Here is a 15,675-nt window from a genome sequence, read left to right as displayed (position 1 = left end):
ATATCATATAAAGTAAAATGAGTTGTTAAACGTATTAATTAATTAAAAGAATTTTAACGTGGATTCAGAAACTGAGCGAGAAAACCAATGCTCGGAAAACGAAATAAAATGTCCAAATTTCAACTTTTAATTGGAAATTTTGATTAGTTTTAAAACAGTTTTAAAAATAATTAATATTTCCACTTAAAACTCAAAAATTAAGACAAGCGGCAACACCCTGAACATTTTCCAATTAAAAGATGAAATTGGACATTTTAATTCGTTTTCTGAGCATTGGTTTTCTCGCTAAGTTTCTGAATCCACGTAAAAATTCTTTTAAAAATTTAAAGCAGAAACTGAAATACACTTAAAAACGCAAACACAACACAACTCTACACTAAAATTTACTAAAAAAAAAAACTCACACTAACAAATTAAAAGCATTAATCAATATTTAATTAAAGCCCATGAATGTAATTTTTAAATTTCTGTTAAATTTTCAAATATCTCGAGTTCCAAACTTAATTGAATTTTATCTACAACTATATCTAAAAGAGTGGAATTTATTCAAAACTTTTTAAAATCTGCCTGCTGCATGCGGATAAAATTTTACATCTACACCGTCTTCATCGATAAATTTAATTTTCAAGACCGTTGATCACCGATTGACTTTCAACTTTATAGTAACTGTTCTGCACTGGGAAGTCAATTAAAAGTTTGCCGCGCGTGTTTTATCAGCCGTCTTATTATGCACCAATTCCCGCCCGTCACCGCAAATCATTAAACCAACTCAACCAATACTGCTAATTTTAAATTGCATACTAAAAAAAATCCAGCTCCATTCATTTGCGGATCTCTGCAGGTGATATGTTCTTTTACTGCCCTTGCTGCTCATTTTATCTAAAGCACCCGCCATTATAAAACCCCGCAACGAGCCAGGGTCCGTCTCTCGGGGCGACAATCGCGTTGGCCATTATGCAATATTGCCCTCTATATATGGCATGACCAGCACCCAAACAACGCATACATTGTACAGTGCAAGTGCACGAGGTGTTATATAATAATAAATGCGCGCTCACCTCGACATAATACTCTCGGCTCTGCATATTATATATTTACACCGGCGTATGATAAGGTGTATTATTGTTGCTGGCCAAGAAGGGTGTCCGCCGTAGCCACCGCTCAGATATGTAATATACTTTATATATATATATAAAAAAAAAAAAAAAAAAAAAACGAGTGCACTATATGGAGTGAATTTATTTTTGCCGGCCACGTGTTAACGATCACGCGCGCTAAGCAAAGACTTTCAAAGTTACGTGGTGAGTTTTATTTAGCTGCATATATAAATGACATGATGACTGCGAGTGTCACTTGGCTATTCAGGAAATATTATAAAACTGATTGTGCCAATGATATAAATAACTTTTATAATTAGTTACATAAAATGATCTTCATTATGACAGGAGAGAAAGAGAGAGTGATGACTATGGTTCCACTTATTATGATGTTCTGTATCGCTTGCAAAATTATTTAAAAAAAATTCAAATATTTTGACTTCATGCAGAAGAAGGCAAATTAAAATATTCAATTATGCACACTAGCTGCGTATAAAATATAATTAAAATGTAAATAAATTAAATTAAAAAAATTATTAAAATTTAATTTATAAATAATAATTTGATAAAAATGTTTCTATTTGGTATTATTCGGTATTAATAAATTTAATTTAATTAAAAATATTTGTATATAAAAAAAGTTTGACTCATATTTATGAACAATCAATACTTATTTCAAGAGCAGTATTGAATATTGGAGTTAAACAATGAATAAATTAATGTGATATTAAAAATCCTCTAAAATAATTGATAATTATTTCTTCAAAATCAACTCTGAAATGGGTTCCCAAAATTAAATTTGATTTTCTCCAATATAATTCACGTTTACAAACAAAAATAATAATAATTGAAAAAATTCAAACAAATTACAGTACCTTATAATTGAATAAAACAATGAATTCTGGCTTCACCTACCGTGTGAAAAAAAAATTAATAAAAGCTAGAAAGTCTTGAAAAGGCAACTTGCGCTGGTCTTATCTTTGGAATTATAAACTTGTCCATTTTGCATGTTCAGATGGATTAAATTTTTTCATAAAACAAATAGTGCCAAACAATAAAATAATATTAAAAATTTAAAAGAATCTTGATTTCAGTGAGAGCCAATAATGAAAGGTTAAAACTGAGCAGGCAAATGAGGCCTACCAAAAGCTAAAAGTCGGATAAAAAAGTTTTAGATTAGCCCTTTTCCACATCCCAAATCGTCCGAGGGTTGTTTACAAGTCCGAAAACTTTTTCCTGCTCGGTCCGCAGTGCCTCCTCGTATCCGCTTTTTGTCTCTCATGGCGATCCGACGCAGCATCAGCACAAGTTGATGATGCGCCCCGCTCAAGAGAGAGAAAAGAGCAAAAAGTTGTTTACTGCGCCGACTGACTGACCACTGGCCTATAAAATACCCTCTCTGCACATCATAAAAAATTGTGCAAATATTCGGCCGTATGAATAATTTCGCTGCCGAATCGGTTGTCGACAGCTATAGGCAGTGAGCCGGCGCGCAACATCATCAGTATGAAAATCCTCCTCGCCGCACATCATGCATTTTATCATATCAGCGTTGACATTTCACGTCGGACCAAATGGGGTGAGAAAATCTCCATCGCACGCAATTCATCATCTCTTTACGACATCTCCGCCGTCATTGATATAAATGTTGTGCTCCTTACTCGAAAATTGGCTGATCAGTTTTGCATGAAAGGCCTTTAAATTTGAAACGTGGAATTTAACAATAAGTGAAGAAAAATTGAGAATTGCTGGCTCAATTACTTTAAGTAAAAAATTGCTCTTGGAAACAAAAGTTTCGTGTTGAGAAATTAAAATGTTCAACTTGATATTATTGAAAGAAATTAATTTTTTTTATTCAGATTTTTTTATATTTTTTGTAAAATCACCTCAAAACTAGAAATTTCTTTTCTAAATAAAAAAAAATACATATTTAAATATTCAGACCTCTCTTGATATTAGCAATTTCGTTAATTATTCCGTAGGTTCAAACACGATTTAAATTAAGCATATATTATGCAAATTATTTATGTTTGCAATTTCTGTGAAATTTCCAAAAAAATATCCCTATAAAATTAAAATTTATACAGAATAAATCACAATCAAGTGCTGATTCCGTATTGTTTACAGTTAAATCCGGTTTTTTATTAAAAAAATAATTGCAATATTTTTGCTCATTTTTGACCAATTTGAATTTTTCGCCGCACTTCTTGGTGACAACAAGGGCACTCTCTACTCTCATACATATCCCCGCAGGACTGGCCTAGTTATTTTATGTATGAGAAGATGGGGATATATAAATAATCTGTTTCCTCCTTATTCTCGCACTAAGCATTCCATTCGGCGTTTGCCAAAAATTCCATCTCGCCGAATAATATGCCAAGTCCATCTTTTTCCCATCGCCGCCGAGAGAGATGAAACGCGCATTTGGCTTGACCACACACTGCGCGCCTGCTGCATTGAGGTTTGTATGTAAAACGCGTGGCCAATATTTATGCATTCACAAACCATTAGGTCCACGTCCATCCAGGCGGATTTTGGGTCTTTTTCTTGCGGTCTGCATACGAAATGTCGGGTCAAGCGCGCCGGTTATTCCGCAGCAGAAAATATATTATGCCGACGTCTTTGCCGCATGAATTATGCATCACGCGTGAAAATGAGCACATTCTCTGCTCTCTTACCATACATTACAGCGACCACAAGCTCCACTTCACACACATAACGACCTCCACTAATGTGCACTTTTGAATAGAAAAAATTCCAAAATTTTAGATCAAAATTTCAAATCTTTGGGTTTATGACATAGTTACCGCCTAAAAGATTGTATAATTTTATAAAAAATTTATGCCACTTTCGCTGAAGATATTATTAAGTAAAATTAACCAACTTATGGTGATTTGAATTTAAATTCTACTACACAATCAACCAATTTAATTATGATATATAAAGCATTAATTGATTATATATTTGCGTTCTTTCCTTAATTATTGATGTTTATTTTTCAAAATTGTTAAATCCCATTGCTTACATGCAATTATTAAGAACAATTTATGTGAAAAAAAAGAAAATTTTGGACAAAACGGCAAGAATTTTTTGCTAAAACTTCCGAGCTCAAAAAGACCCCATCCGCTGCAGTTTGGTTTTTGTTTCTTGTATCCCTTTATAAAATAACAATTTCTACCGCAGGGTGTATAAAATTAAATAATATATAAAAAAAGGTAAAAATGTGAATCTGAGCTGGATGCTGAGGGCAAGTTTCACTCTTCACGTCTCATCAGATACAAGACTCGCTTATTGGCTCGGCGAGAATCACGCAAGCGCTCAAACAAAAGCCTCTCCGTTGGTAATCATCCTAAAGAGAGCAGGCCTTGCTGTAAAAACACACGGAGCGACTGCCACGCACTCAACCACACACGCTCACCAATGTTTTGCCTGCGATTCAAACAAAATGGAATCACCTGCTTGGAAAAATATAACAAAATAAAATAAGCTCTGAATCATTTTTGTTTTTAATAACCAGTTAATTGTTAATATAAAGTGTAGATATCAATAAAATATTTATTTAATATAACCTTAGCATTAAATAATAATAAAGTTTTAAATAAAATTTTTTTATTTCATTATTAATAATTAAAATTTTTTTATATTATTAATTTTTTTTATAAATATTCTATAGTATAAATATTAAATTGTAAATTTAAAGTAATTTAAAGTTAGCATCAAAATAAGGATAATCAAGTTTTTAATTATTTTTGTTTCTAAACTGACATTATAATTAAAAATTATTAATTGTCAGCTGTAAGTAAAACCTCTATTAAAAATCATTAAGTGAAAATCAAGAGGACTATTTGATGAGTTTCAGTGCTGTCAGATTAAATTATTAATTGCATTTCATCTCAAAAATTGATTCCAGATATATCTAAAAGAATATAAATTTGAAAATAATGCGTCCAGTGATATTAATCCACAATTAAATACGATTTCCAAACACAATTGGTCCGCGGGCGTTACTTCACACGAGGAAATAATGGCATTGGACACTGACACGGTGTATATTATTAACGCAAGTGTGCGCACACGGCAATGACGCGCCTGCTTGGGACAATAACAATGCGAAAAAAAAGAAGTGAAACAATAATGCGCGCGTATTTATTACGGAGAACTGAAGGGAAAGGAGTTATATTGCTGCTGGTGTGCAGATGACTCGAACTCATCAATGACCCGTCAATATAAAAGAGTCTAGTTTTGGGGCGAAGTAGTTGTGTCAGCAGCGCCGAAACGCAGCTGCCGGTGACACCAATGTGCTGTTTTTCTCCACCCACTCGCGGCTTGCCATTGCGGCTGACACGCGGAAAAGGGGTAGTAATGAAATGCACGTACGTACGTGTCGCTGATGATATTAACATTAAGGGTGCTCCTCTGCTCTCCGATTGGGGGTTGTGGAATTATTTTTCGCGTCTTTTCTCTCTCTCTGCGTAATTGTGCTAAATAAGCACGGTGCGAGTGAAGTGTGCGTTGCTCGTCGCCCGGGAATAAGGGGGTTGTTAAACGAGTGGGCTGCGGTTTGAGGGTTGCTCTGCTCGTCGACAACAAATAATTAAAATTCTCAGTGGTTGGTATTTTCACCAGAGAGAGAGCCGAGCTCACAGCAAATGATAATTTTTCGGCGAGATTTGTGGTGAATGAGAGAGAGAGAGAGAGAGGAATGAAAAATACATGAGAGAGAGGAGCGGTTTGGCAACCACGGGGGGTGAATTAATTTTTCCGTTTCGACACACGGGGGTGCATTTTCTGAAATTAATAATTTCTGCGTTTTAGAGTGAAGTCTAGAATGGGCAAATGGTTTCATTTTTTACCCGTTTTTCCAGTCAAACCCTCAAATTTATTTATCGATAGTTGACTCCGTTTGGTCACCTCATTTTTCGCGAATTTCAAGGAATTTGAAAATAAATCGTTTATTTCTGCAGCATGTTGGAAAAGAATTCCTTTTAATACTAATTTAAATAAAAAGAAAATAAATATTTTGAAGAAAATAAAGGTTTTTTGCTCTGGATCTCTTACTAAATTGAATCGGTGTTTGAATTTATTTTCAAGCCAGTTTCGACAACAGTTTCAGATTCGCGCGGGGGTTGTTTTGGCACTTTTGGCATCAATTTATCTTCTTTTCACCATCGCCGCGCACGTTTTCAATTTCCACAAATACATATACAAGTCGCAGGTGTGCACACGTGTGTTATTTCAGCAGCAGGTCGGCACCGCGATTCCATTCTGCTGATAAAAGAGCGAACACCACCAGCGCCGCGCGAAACAAAGGGGTCAAGCAGGTTGCATACGTGTTAGGTGGTGTGTAACAAACATGGCAGCCGCACCGCGCGCGTATAGATTTTTAGGGTGGAATGGGCGAAAGCACCGTCAGTATGTGTGGCAGTTGAATGTGCGGCAGTCGGACCCGAGTTTGTACTAACTCTGTTGGAAAAATGAATAAAATAAATAATTGCTTTTCGGACGTAGAGCTCAGATTTTGAATAATAAAATTATTAAATATCTTCAAAAGAATTTTTACGTGGATCCAGAAACTGAGCGAGAAAACCAATGCTCGGAAACAGAATTAAAATGGCCAAATTTCAACTTTAAAAGGGAAATTTTAATCTGCATGTTTTAGAAATAATTAAAATTTCCAATTAAAAGTTGAAATTTGGACATTTTAATTCGTTTTCCGAGCATTGGTTTTCTCGCCCAGTTTCTGAATCCACGTAAAAATATTCTTTTGAAAATTTAAAACAGAAACTGGAATACACTTAACAACGTAAACACGACACAACTCTAAACTAAAATTTACAAAAAACACACACTTAACAAATTAACAACATTAAATATCTTGTTGCGAAAAAGAGGGTTTGAGTAAAGGTAAGATTTGCTCATGATGTACACGCTCGATCCTATAGAGTTGATTATCTTTAAATTTTATTTCCAACATAATTAAAGTTTCAAATTTATTTATTTATTTAAATATTTTAATTTAATTTAATTAATTTTAGATAATTATTTGACTAATAAATTGAAATTGACAGTAAATAAATTGTTTCTTATCTATGTTAATGTTGATTTCAGATTTTGGTTTGCAGAGAAGAAGGATTAACATTGAAACTGGAATTGATTGGTAAGTACAAATTTTTTATTATTAACACATCCTTTATTTGTTATGGTGTGTTTAGAATTACAAATTAATAATTAATGAAGCTCAACTTAAAAATTAACATTATCAACTTTTCGAAAGAAAGTGGATAATGAATCATTGCAGGGTAAAGTTGAAGTAAAAGCCAAGTTTTGAGAGTCATTTTGCCAACACAGAAAAAACTAGTACTTTTGATGTGCTCGGAGAGTTTTCGCGCGATCTCTCAGCTTTAAACCTTTGGTGGGTGAAATGCTGGCTCTGAATGGGTACATACAATGAAGTTATACTACTTTAGTTTGCGTATATGCACGGCGAGTGTACAGCGATCCATCCCCTTCCCGGCCCGCGACACAGCCTATTGTTGTGCATATCGATTGGAGCAGCCGAGCCTCAAAAGCGGCGGCGGCGTCGGCGGTGGAGCACAGCACAGTTGCACACAGCATTATATATTTTTCCTCCTTCGCCGGCTGACTCACACATACAAAGTCTCCGAGTGGCTTTTTACGGCTTTTTACTCCGCACGACAAGACGAAAAGTTTTGCCAATAAAAACACACACACAGAGAGAGAGAGAAACTGCAGCGCAGACACAGCAAGTTTGTACCGTCGGCTTTGAAGCCGCAGTTTCTCTGCACTTTTCTTAACCATAGTGATGACAAAGTTTACTTTGGCTGGATTAAAAAGGGGTTGTATCGCTATCAAAGTAAGACTGTTTCCAACGCGTGTGTTGCTGGGGTCAATCAAACTGCAGATATCATCCAACAAAATTGCATTTTTTGACAAAAACAAGAAAATTTTAAGTAAATTGAAATCATAGGCAAATTATAATTTAAATAAAGATATCGGAAATTTCTTCAATTGTAATTTATTTAACTTTCACTTACATTAGTCACAAAAGAATTAACAAAAAAAAATATTTCTTAAAAAGCATTTTAAAACATATCTTGAAGAAAAGATGAAATGGGAAAAATTATAAATTTTTAGGCCAGTTCTATTTTTAAAATAGAAGAAAATATTACATTCAGCAGGAAGCATTTTTTTTCCAGCAGGTTTCTTTTAATATAAACTATGTTTTTATTATTTTTTATTTATGAATTTGTAGTTTTTATCTGTGAAATTCTTAACATAGGTTTAAACAGCAACATATTTTTGAAATGAAAAAAATGAGTTTTAAACAATTGAAGCTTCTTATATGTAGCAAATAATTTTGTTGCATAAAAACAGATGCAAAAAATACATAGCAAGCCTAACAGAAACTTAACAACTTACTGCGCATGAAAGAAAATTTAGGACTCAATTGTCAATAATTGTACTCCGTATATTAAAAATAAATCAGTTTTTTTGAAGAAGTTTCCACTCGAGGAGATGATCATGGAATTGAAGAGTTTTTTCCTCGTTGCAAAAATTGTTTTTTATTTTATTAAAAAGCAAATGGCTTTTTGGAGCAACGAGGAAAAAAGCCCGCTCTCTTCATTTCCAAAATCAGTTTTAAATCTAATTGCACAAAAGATGAATAAGTCTAGAATGGCTTTATCAGATTATTGATTAAACTTCAGTCAATTTATTTTTCCAAAATTAGTATACGCAATAATATAATTTTTTAAATTTTAGTTTTAAATCTCTGCTATAAAAACCAAATATTATTGAATTTTGTGGAAAATGAATTAAATATTAGTTCCATGGCCTTATAGGATGGAAAGGTTATGGTTCTGTCGTTATTAGCCCGCTACATTGCTCGCTGAGTATATAAAATTATATATACTCGGGGCAAATTTCGTGCTCAATTGTTTGTGTCTAAATCTTTTCTCGGCACCACGCTTCGCGAGAGATGATGAGCCAGCCTGCTGCTGCTGCTTCTTCTAGTCCAAAAACTCTTGCTCAGCTCCCCATCAGCACATAATATATATGAATTCAGCGTTTTCGGCCATGTACATACTGCAAATTACATAAGAAAGTCTGCCGAGCGAGAGAGAAAGAGGGTTGGTGGCGTCGACGGCGGAGTTTGCTTGGCGCGAGCAGCAGAAGCGGCGGTAATGACGCGAATCATTACCCAAATAAGAAATCAATATTTATGGCCACTTTGGCTGCTGCTCAGGAAAATTGCCTTTATATAGCTTCCTAATTCTGCTAATAAAAGGGAAAGCAAACTCGGCGGTGCCAAGAGAAAGAGCATCCCCCAGTCTCTCTCGCTCTGGCTCTGCTGGCACAGCACGCGCTGCAGTGAATTATTTTATGCTTCCTCCCGGGGCTAATTTATGGCTTTCCTGGTGCACAATCGCGAATTGGGGTAATTACCAGGCCTGATGCGATTTTAATTGGTGACCTCGGGTGCAAATTATTTGTCATGCCGTTTCCACTTCAACGTAAAACGTGCAGCCCTGGAAAATAATCATTTATATGTATAAGGATATGGGAAATAAAAAGCTATACTTTTTTAAGTAAAAAAATTAAATAAATATTATAAAAAAAATTCGTTTCTCCAAGAACATCGTAAAACTGTCTTTTAATTTAAAAAAAAAAATTATCACTGTTCTGACATGCAAACTACCAAAGGATTGACAAAATCGCAATCGCACCAATTTTTGAAAAGATGATCGCGATCGCAATCGCAAAAGGTGGTTGATCGCAGGCGATCATTTGCGATCGAGGAAAGCAATTTTAAAGCTTAATCTGGGCGAATTTAAATCTGGAAGAATAATTGTCAATTTCAGGTAATTTGACAGAAAAATTTCTAAAACTAAGGCTTTTCATTTTCAGAGCTCATTTTTGTTTGAACTCCTCGTTCTGAAACCAGAATTGATAAAAAAACCGTTCAGAAATGTATTTTTAAAAAATATATTTGATCGCAAATGATCGCAACGTTTTTGATCGCGATCGCACGACTTTTCAATTTCATGATCGCGATCGCAAAAATTTGAGATCGCGTCTATCCTTGCAAACTGCAAATGCTAATTATTAGTCCAAATTGTGCCTCTGGTATAAAACTCGATAATTTGTTAATTTAAATTTTGTATTTAATTTTGAATAAATAAATTTATAAAATTTATCAAAATAATTTTATATAAAAAAATTAATATTTGAAATAATAATATAATGAATAAATAATAAATAAAAAAGATAATAAATTTAAAAAAAATAATTAACTCATTAAAAGCTTGTTTATATAATTATTTTAAAAAGTCTGGAAAATTTTAGAAGTCTCATATTTTTTTTACCGATAGTTGAATTGAATAGTTGTGATTGAATCACAATCATAAATTTTTCCATTTATTAAAATTTGAAAATTATTAGAAACACCACGACACAAATTAACAAATTTAACTGCCAATATTACGACTATGTGATCCATCATTCAAAATAATTCAATAATAATTTTCGTTTTAAAAAATTATTCATTTTTCTATTTAACCTTAAGTCAATATTGACCTTGTCAGATGATTATTGATTTTATTTGTTATCTTGAACCGTATCTAATTGTAAGCTGCGATTCGCAGTGCGGGGCGCTACACTCTCTCTCCTCACTTATGCTCTGTGTGATTCTGATTTCATTTAGTGGCCCGAATCTATCATGCGAAATGAAAAGGGACCCCTAGCATCATCATTGAGACTCTGCTGGCTGTCTCACGGGCGCAGAACAAAAGAGAACTCAATACTGCGCGCGGGGCCGGGGCTCGTCGGTCTCGGCCGCCGCTCGGCTATGCTCCTCACTCACTCACCACACACAAAAGACATCCATAAAGAAGATGATGCCATACTGTCTGCTGCTCGTCGTCTTCGTCGTCGTGACATATTTTTAGATGCAGCGACTCGATCTCCGCGGCCGGCTCCAACGGGGATCCATTTCGTGCAGCAGATTTCTCATGCCAATCACATAATATACTCTCTGCGCACTCCAAACGCTAACTGCACGCCGCGCGTGGACCTTGGATGCAAAATCTCGATTCATTCTAGACTAGCAGCATCCTTGGCCGATCAAAAAAGGGCCATGGAGAGGAGTTTCAACCGTGAAATAAAAGTTAGAATTAGTAAAAATCAAAATAAATAGTTTAATTCTTGCTACAAAATTGTCACCAATTTTGGTTTTCGCCGTAATGAGAGATAATAATTTGAGAAAAACGCAAAGAAAAATATTTAAATTATAGAACTAAAAAAATAAGCAATCACTTATTTGAGATGTATTTTTACATCACAAAAGGGATTTTTGATATTCATAAACATTGAAAATGAAGTTAAAGAATTAGTTAAAACTGAATTTAATAGTTTTTACTTTTTGCCCAAAATTTTCACGAATTTGTGTTATTTTGTTTGATGAAATTGACATTCGATGATCATGAAAATGAATCATATTGACAAAAAAAAATTATTTTTGTTAAAAAACAAATCACGGTCTGCGACCCTATTTCATCAGCAAAATATAAAAATTTAGCAAATTGAAAAAAAATTATACATTTTAACATAAAAATTCAAATCTTAAAACTAACAAAATCAGTGACCGAAACTGGTAGAGCCATTTTTTGTTAATAAAAACAATTTCCTGCAACGAGGAAAAGCCCGAACTCTTCATTTCCAATTTGGTTCATTTCAAAAATATAAATTAATATTTGAATCTAGAAATTGGGAGCAAAATTTACCAAAAATGGAGGAATATTTTCCATTGCAAGAAATTTACTTGGAAATTATCTTCGATTGAGATGTCAAAATTTATGAGACTATTGGATAAAAGATTCTTGTAACTTTCTATCAGAAGAATGAAAAAAGTTCAATCTTAAATTTACTTCACTCTTTTTTTCTCATTTTGGCAGTAGGAATTTTTACCGTTTCCCATCTAAATCTCATTGAGGAATAAATATCGAGAAAACCAATTCCGCTTCTGACCCCCTGCGGCCCCGAGCAGCAGACCTGATTGATTTTTCTTGGAAACGCTGGCCGTTCGATATTACACGCCGCGTCCAGTGCACCTTCCAGTAGAATTGGCACGGAAGGAATCTCGTTAAAAAGCAATTTTCTCTCCAGCAGCAGCAGCAGGTTCCATACCTGTGCCTGGTGTTTGAACAAGAGGCTTGCTTGGTGTGGTCAGTGTTGGAATATTTGAATTGGCCATGCACACGCACTCTAGGTGTTCCTTTCCGGCCGCGGGGGTCAAGCAAGCGAGCAGCTCGATCGGTCGCGCGCATTTCCTCGAAAATCCCAAGCCGCGAGCTGAATGCAAAGCTTCTGCTTTTTGAAAGCTGCAGGTGCATTGTAAAAACTTCTGGAGAGAAGAATCGAATGAATAGCCACGAGGCCTCACATGCCTCAAAATGCACTGCCGGGGATGAAGGACGTGAGGGTTGGCTTTGCATAATGGTCTTCTTCTTTTTCTCGCAGCAATTTGTGCGCCTCACAATAAAAGCGTCAAAATAATACCCATGCGTGCAGCGATCGTAAATTAAAATTTGAACAGGTTGGACAGGTAATTCGTTAAGAAATTGAATAAATTTTGAACAGATGCTGGCGAAATTATTTTAGATTGATAAATTTGCGCGTAATTCTTACATTAATAAGATAATAAATTGATGATTAAAGTAAATAATAGCTATTAAATAAACAATAAAATTAATATTTAAAATTTTTTTAACAAAGTTTATTTTTGTTTTAATGTAAAATTAGAATATTTTAAATTATTAAGTTTTTTATCTAATTTTTTTTTATTAACATAAGCAATAATTTTTTTTTTTTTAGAAACGCGTATGTTATTTTCTTATAATTAATCTTAATTTAATTTGTTATTTTAAAATTAATATAACTATCATTTTATTCAACTTTATTTTACATTAAATTGTTTTAAAACAAATATTGTTATCTCAACACCTTTTTCCATTTTTACGTCAGCTTTAGTTTTGGCCTAATAAAACATAATTTAATCTCAAACCATAAAATTTTTTATATTTTCATTATAATTATATGGTTCGACTATTATAATTTGTTAAAGTGTGAAATGTTTTTACTTGCTTGTATAATTAATTTATAAATTAACGACGTGATGGTTTAGTTGTTGCAATTTGAATGTCTCTTAACTTTATTTTCTCGACTGCTCGTCGTTAAAGAGTTTTAAATCGAATTATTTCACGGTTATGCCATTCAACTCTCGTCTGGCAAATAATATAATACCTCACAGAGCGAACACATTCCAAACGCCAGGGACATAAACCGCGCGGCTGTTCATCAGCACAATCGCAATTACGCCAAATTTATTGCAGGCATGACACAAACACATCTGCATGTGTTTGATGGGGAACACACACAGCAACACGATCCGTCCGAAGGCTAGGTGTGTGTATTTTACGGCCGCGCGGCTCCTCGATGCAGAGAGCGAGCGCGTCCCTCCCGGACCCCCCTTTTTCGTATGTATTCCGCCCAGCAGGGCTACTAAACTAACTACCTCGCCGTGCAATCTACATGATGTTCTCTCGGCTACTGGAATTCAGACCCGACAGATTTTATCATTATACACAACATTTTTATATTTCCCAATTGGTCGCTGGATCTTTCAAAACTCATTTCAAATAACTGTGATGCTTTTTTTTATTTTACCTCGGAGCGAGGAAAAATGCTAGTTTATTTTTATACTGAAATAAAAAAAATTAATGATCTGAATTTCTTAAATCGTACTCATTGTCGGTATAAGAATTTGAAATTAAATTTTTTTATCTTTTTTTGTCAAACCAAAATATTTGCATGATTCTGCAGCTCTTCTGCGGAGTCTCCTTTATTTTTTTCTCCTTTTTTTCAACATGCCTTTATGACTTTAACTCTTATCATGCTTCACAGCTCTCACGATTTCCAACACAAAATAGACTGTAGAGAATTCCTTTAAACTATTGTGTGTGCCTGCCAGCATCTCTGCTGCGATGCTCTTTTCTCATTCGGATGCTGTGTTCGGCCGCGCTCGCGGATGTCAAAAAGTGTGGGAATTTGAACGCGCAAATTCGGTAGAAACTTTTTAATAAAGTGACACTCGCAGCATTTTACAAACGTGGACTTTACAATTTATGGCGCAGTCAACACAACCATCAGCTGTAGTGAGTAAAGTTGATGGATGTCATCAGGAAGTTGCCCATATAGGAAATGGCAATGTTGAAAAATAAAAGCAGTCATCAGCAGTGCAAAAGTTTTGTTGTATTCGCTTTATAAAATTCAATTTGTTAATTTCGAAGAGACAAAATTTGAAATTACCAGGAAAATTCTCTAAATTTTCATTTTATAGAAAAAGAAAATTGTTTTTTTTTAATACAATATTGATCAGTCAAAATTTTTGTGTCATGCAAACATTTTTTTTTTTTAATTAAGAAAAAAGTAAAATTTATTTCCAGATAAAATTAAATGAATCGATTTTATATTTCTTTGGAATTTCCAATAATTTCCTGAAAAGCACATGGTGCTTTGCAATGCTCTTTTACTAACACAGATGAAGAGAGCATTTGACTGGTGTGCATCACAATGCCCCTTGTGATTGTTGTGTATGTTCGGCGGCGCCAACCCAGAGCCGGAGAATAGTACATTCTTGTTGGTGGTGAATGGTGTGTTTTTATCATTTACTCACTCCGCCGCATGGTGTAGTATTTGTCATCACGGCATTGTTACTCGAAAGCATAATGAAATCAGCTGATTTTGATAACACACAGAGAGAGTGAGTGCTCTGCTCTCTCTCTCTCTCACCATAGCACAACACTATAGCAGCTTTTCACATACAATTGTCCCCGCGCGCTGCTTTTATATGCATTTTATTATGCGCGCCATCCGACCCTGAACTTGAATAAAACGCTGCTTCCTCCTCCCTGCTCTGTGTGGAGCGCCTGCTTTTTAAAGGTTTTTATATCAAAATAGCACGGCCACGTCATAATGGTGACGTCACAGTGCCTTTTTGTGTGTGCACCCTTTTGTATAAAAGTTCACACAATGTACCAAGTCTAAATAGCTGCACCAGCCGCCGCGCGCTTTTTGCTTTTCTTTGCAACCCGCGCGCCGTTTACATAGAGAGCAGTATCATCGCATTGTCCGATGTGGCTTTTTTGTGTGCAAAAACCGATGCACAAAAAGACCATCTCTTTATATGTGCTGCACCGAGCAGTGCTCCTGTGGGTGATATTTAAACATCCACCCTGTCTGGCATCAACACGAGATCATATCCAATTAAAATTTCAACCAAAACCTGAATTAATAAACTAATTTATATTTACATTTGTGGTAGATTTTCGAGGGTTGATTTTAATTTTAAATTTTAATTTGAAGCCGATTTTGAATTCAAATCACCATATTTTATTATATTTATTAACTACCTATATAGATTTTTTTTTATCAAAAGTCCAAAAATGCCCAAGTTAACTTTTCAAACTCTTTTTGTCCATTTTTTATCTTCTAGAAATGG

General features: G+C 34.5%; 1 protein-coding gene across 4 annotated transcripts in view; it reads left to right on the top strand.

Annotated features, from left to right (window-relative positions):
- Window positions 1-15,675, top strand: part of LOC132200740 (transcription factor Sox-2-like) — a 232,605-nt gene that overhangs the window by 169,988 nt on the left and 46,942 nt on the right. For all 4 annotated transcript variants that reach the window (XR_009442189.1, XR_009442187.1, XR_009442188.1 and 1 more), the window contains exon 3: window positions 7,206-7,254. The gene's annotated coding sequence lies outside the window, so the exon portion shown is untranslated. The remainder of the gene's footprint in view (window positions 1-7,205; window positions 7,255-15,675) is intronic.

This window comes from Neocloeon triangulifer, unplaced genomic scaffold, assembly GCF_031216515.1.
Source record: "Neocloeon triangulifer isolate White Clay Creek 2 clone unplaced genomic scaffold, ASM3121651v1 ptg000014l, whole genome shotgun sequence".
Lineage (NCBI taxonomy): Eukaryota > Metazoa > Arthropoda > Insecta > Ephemeroptera > Baetidae > Neocloeon > Neocloeon triangulifer.
Note: the sequence above shows the minus strand (reverse complement) of the source record. Positions and strands in the feature narration are given on the sequence as shown.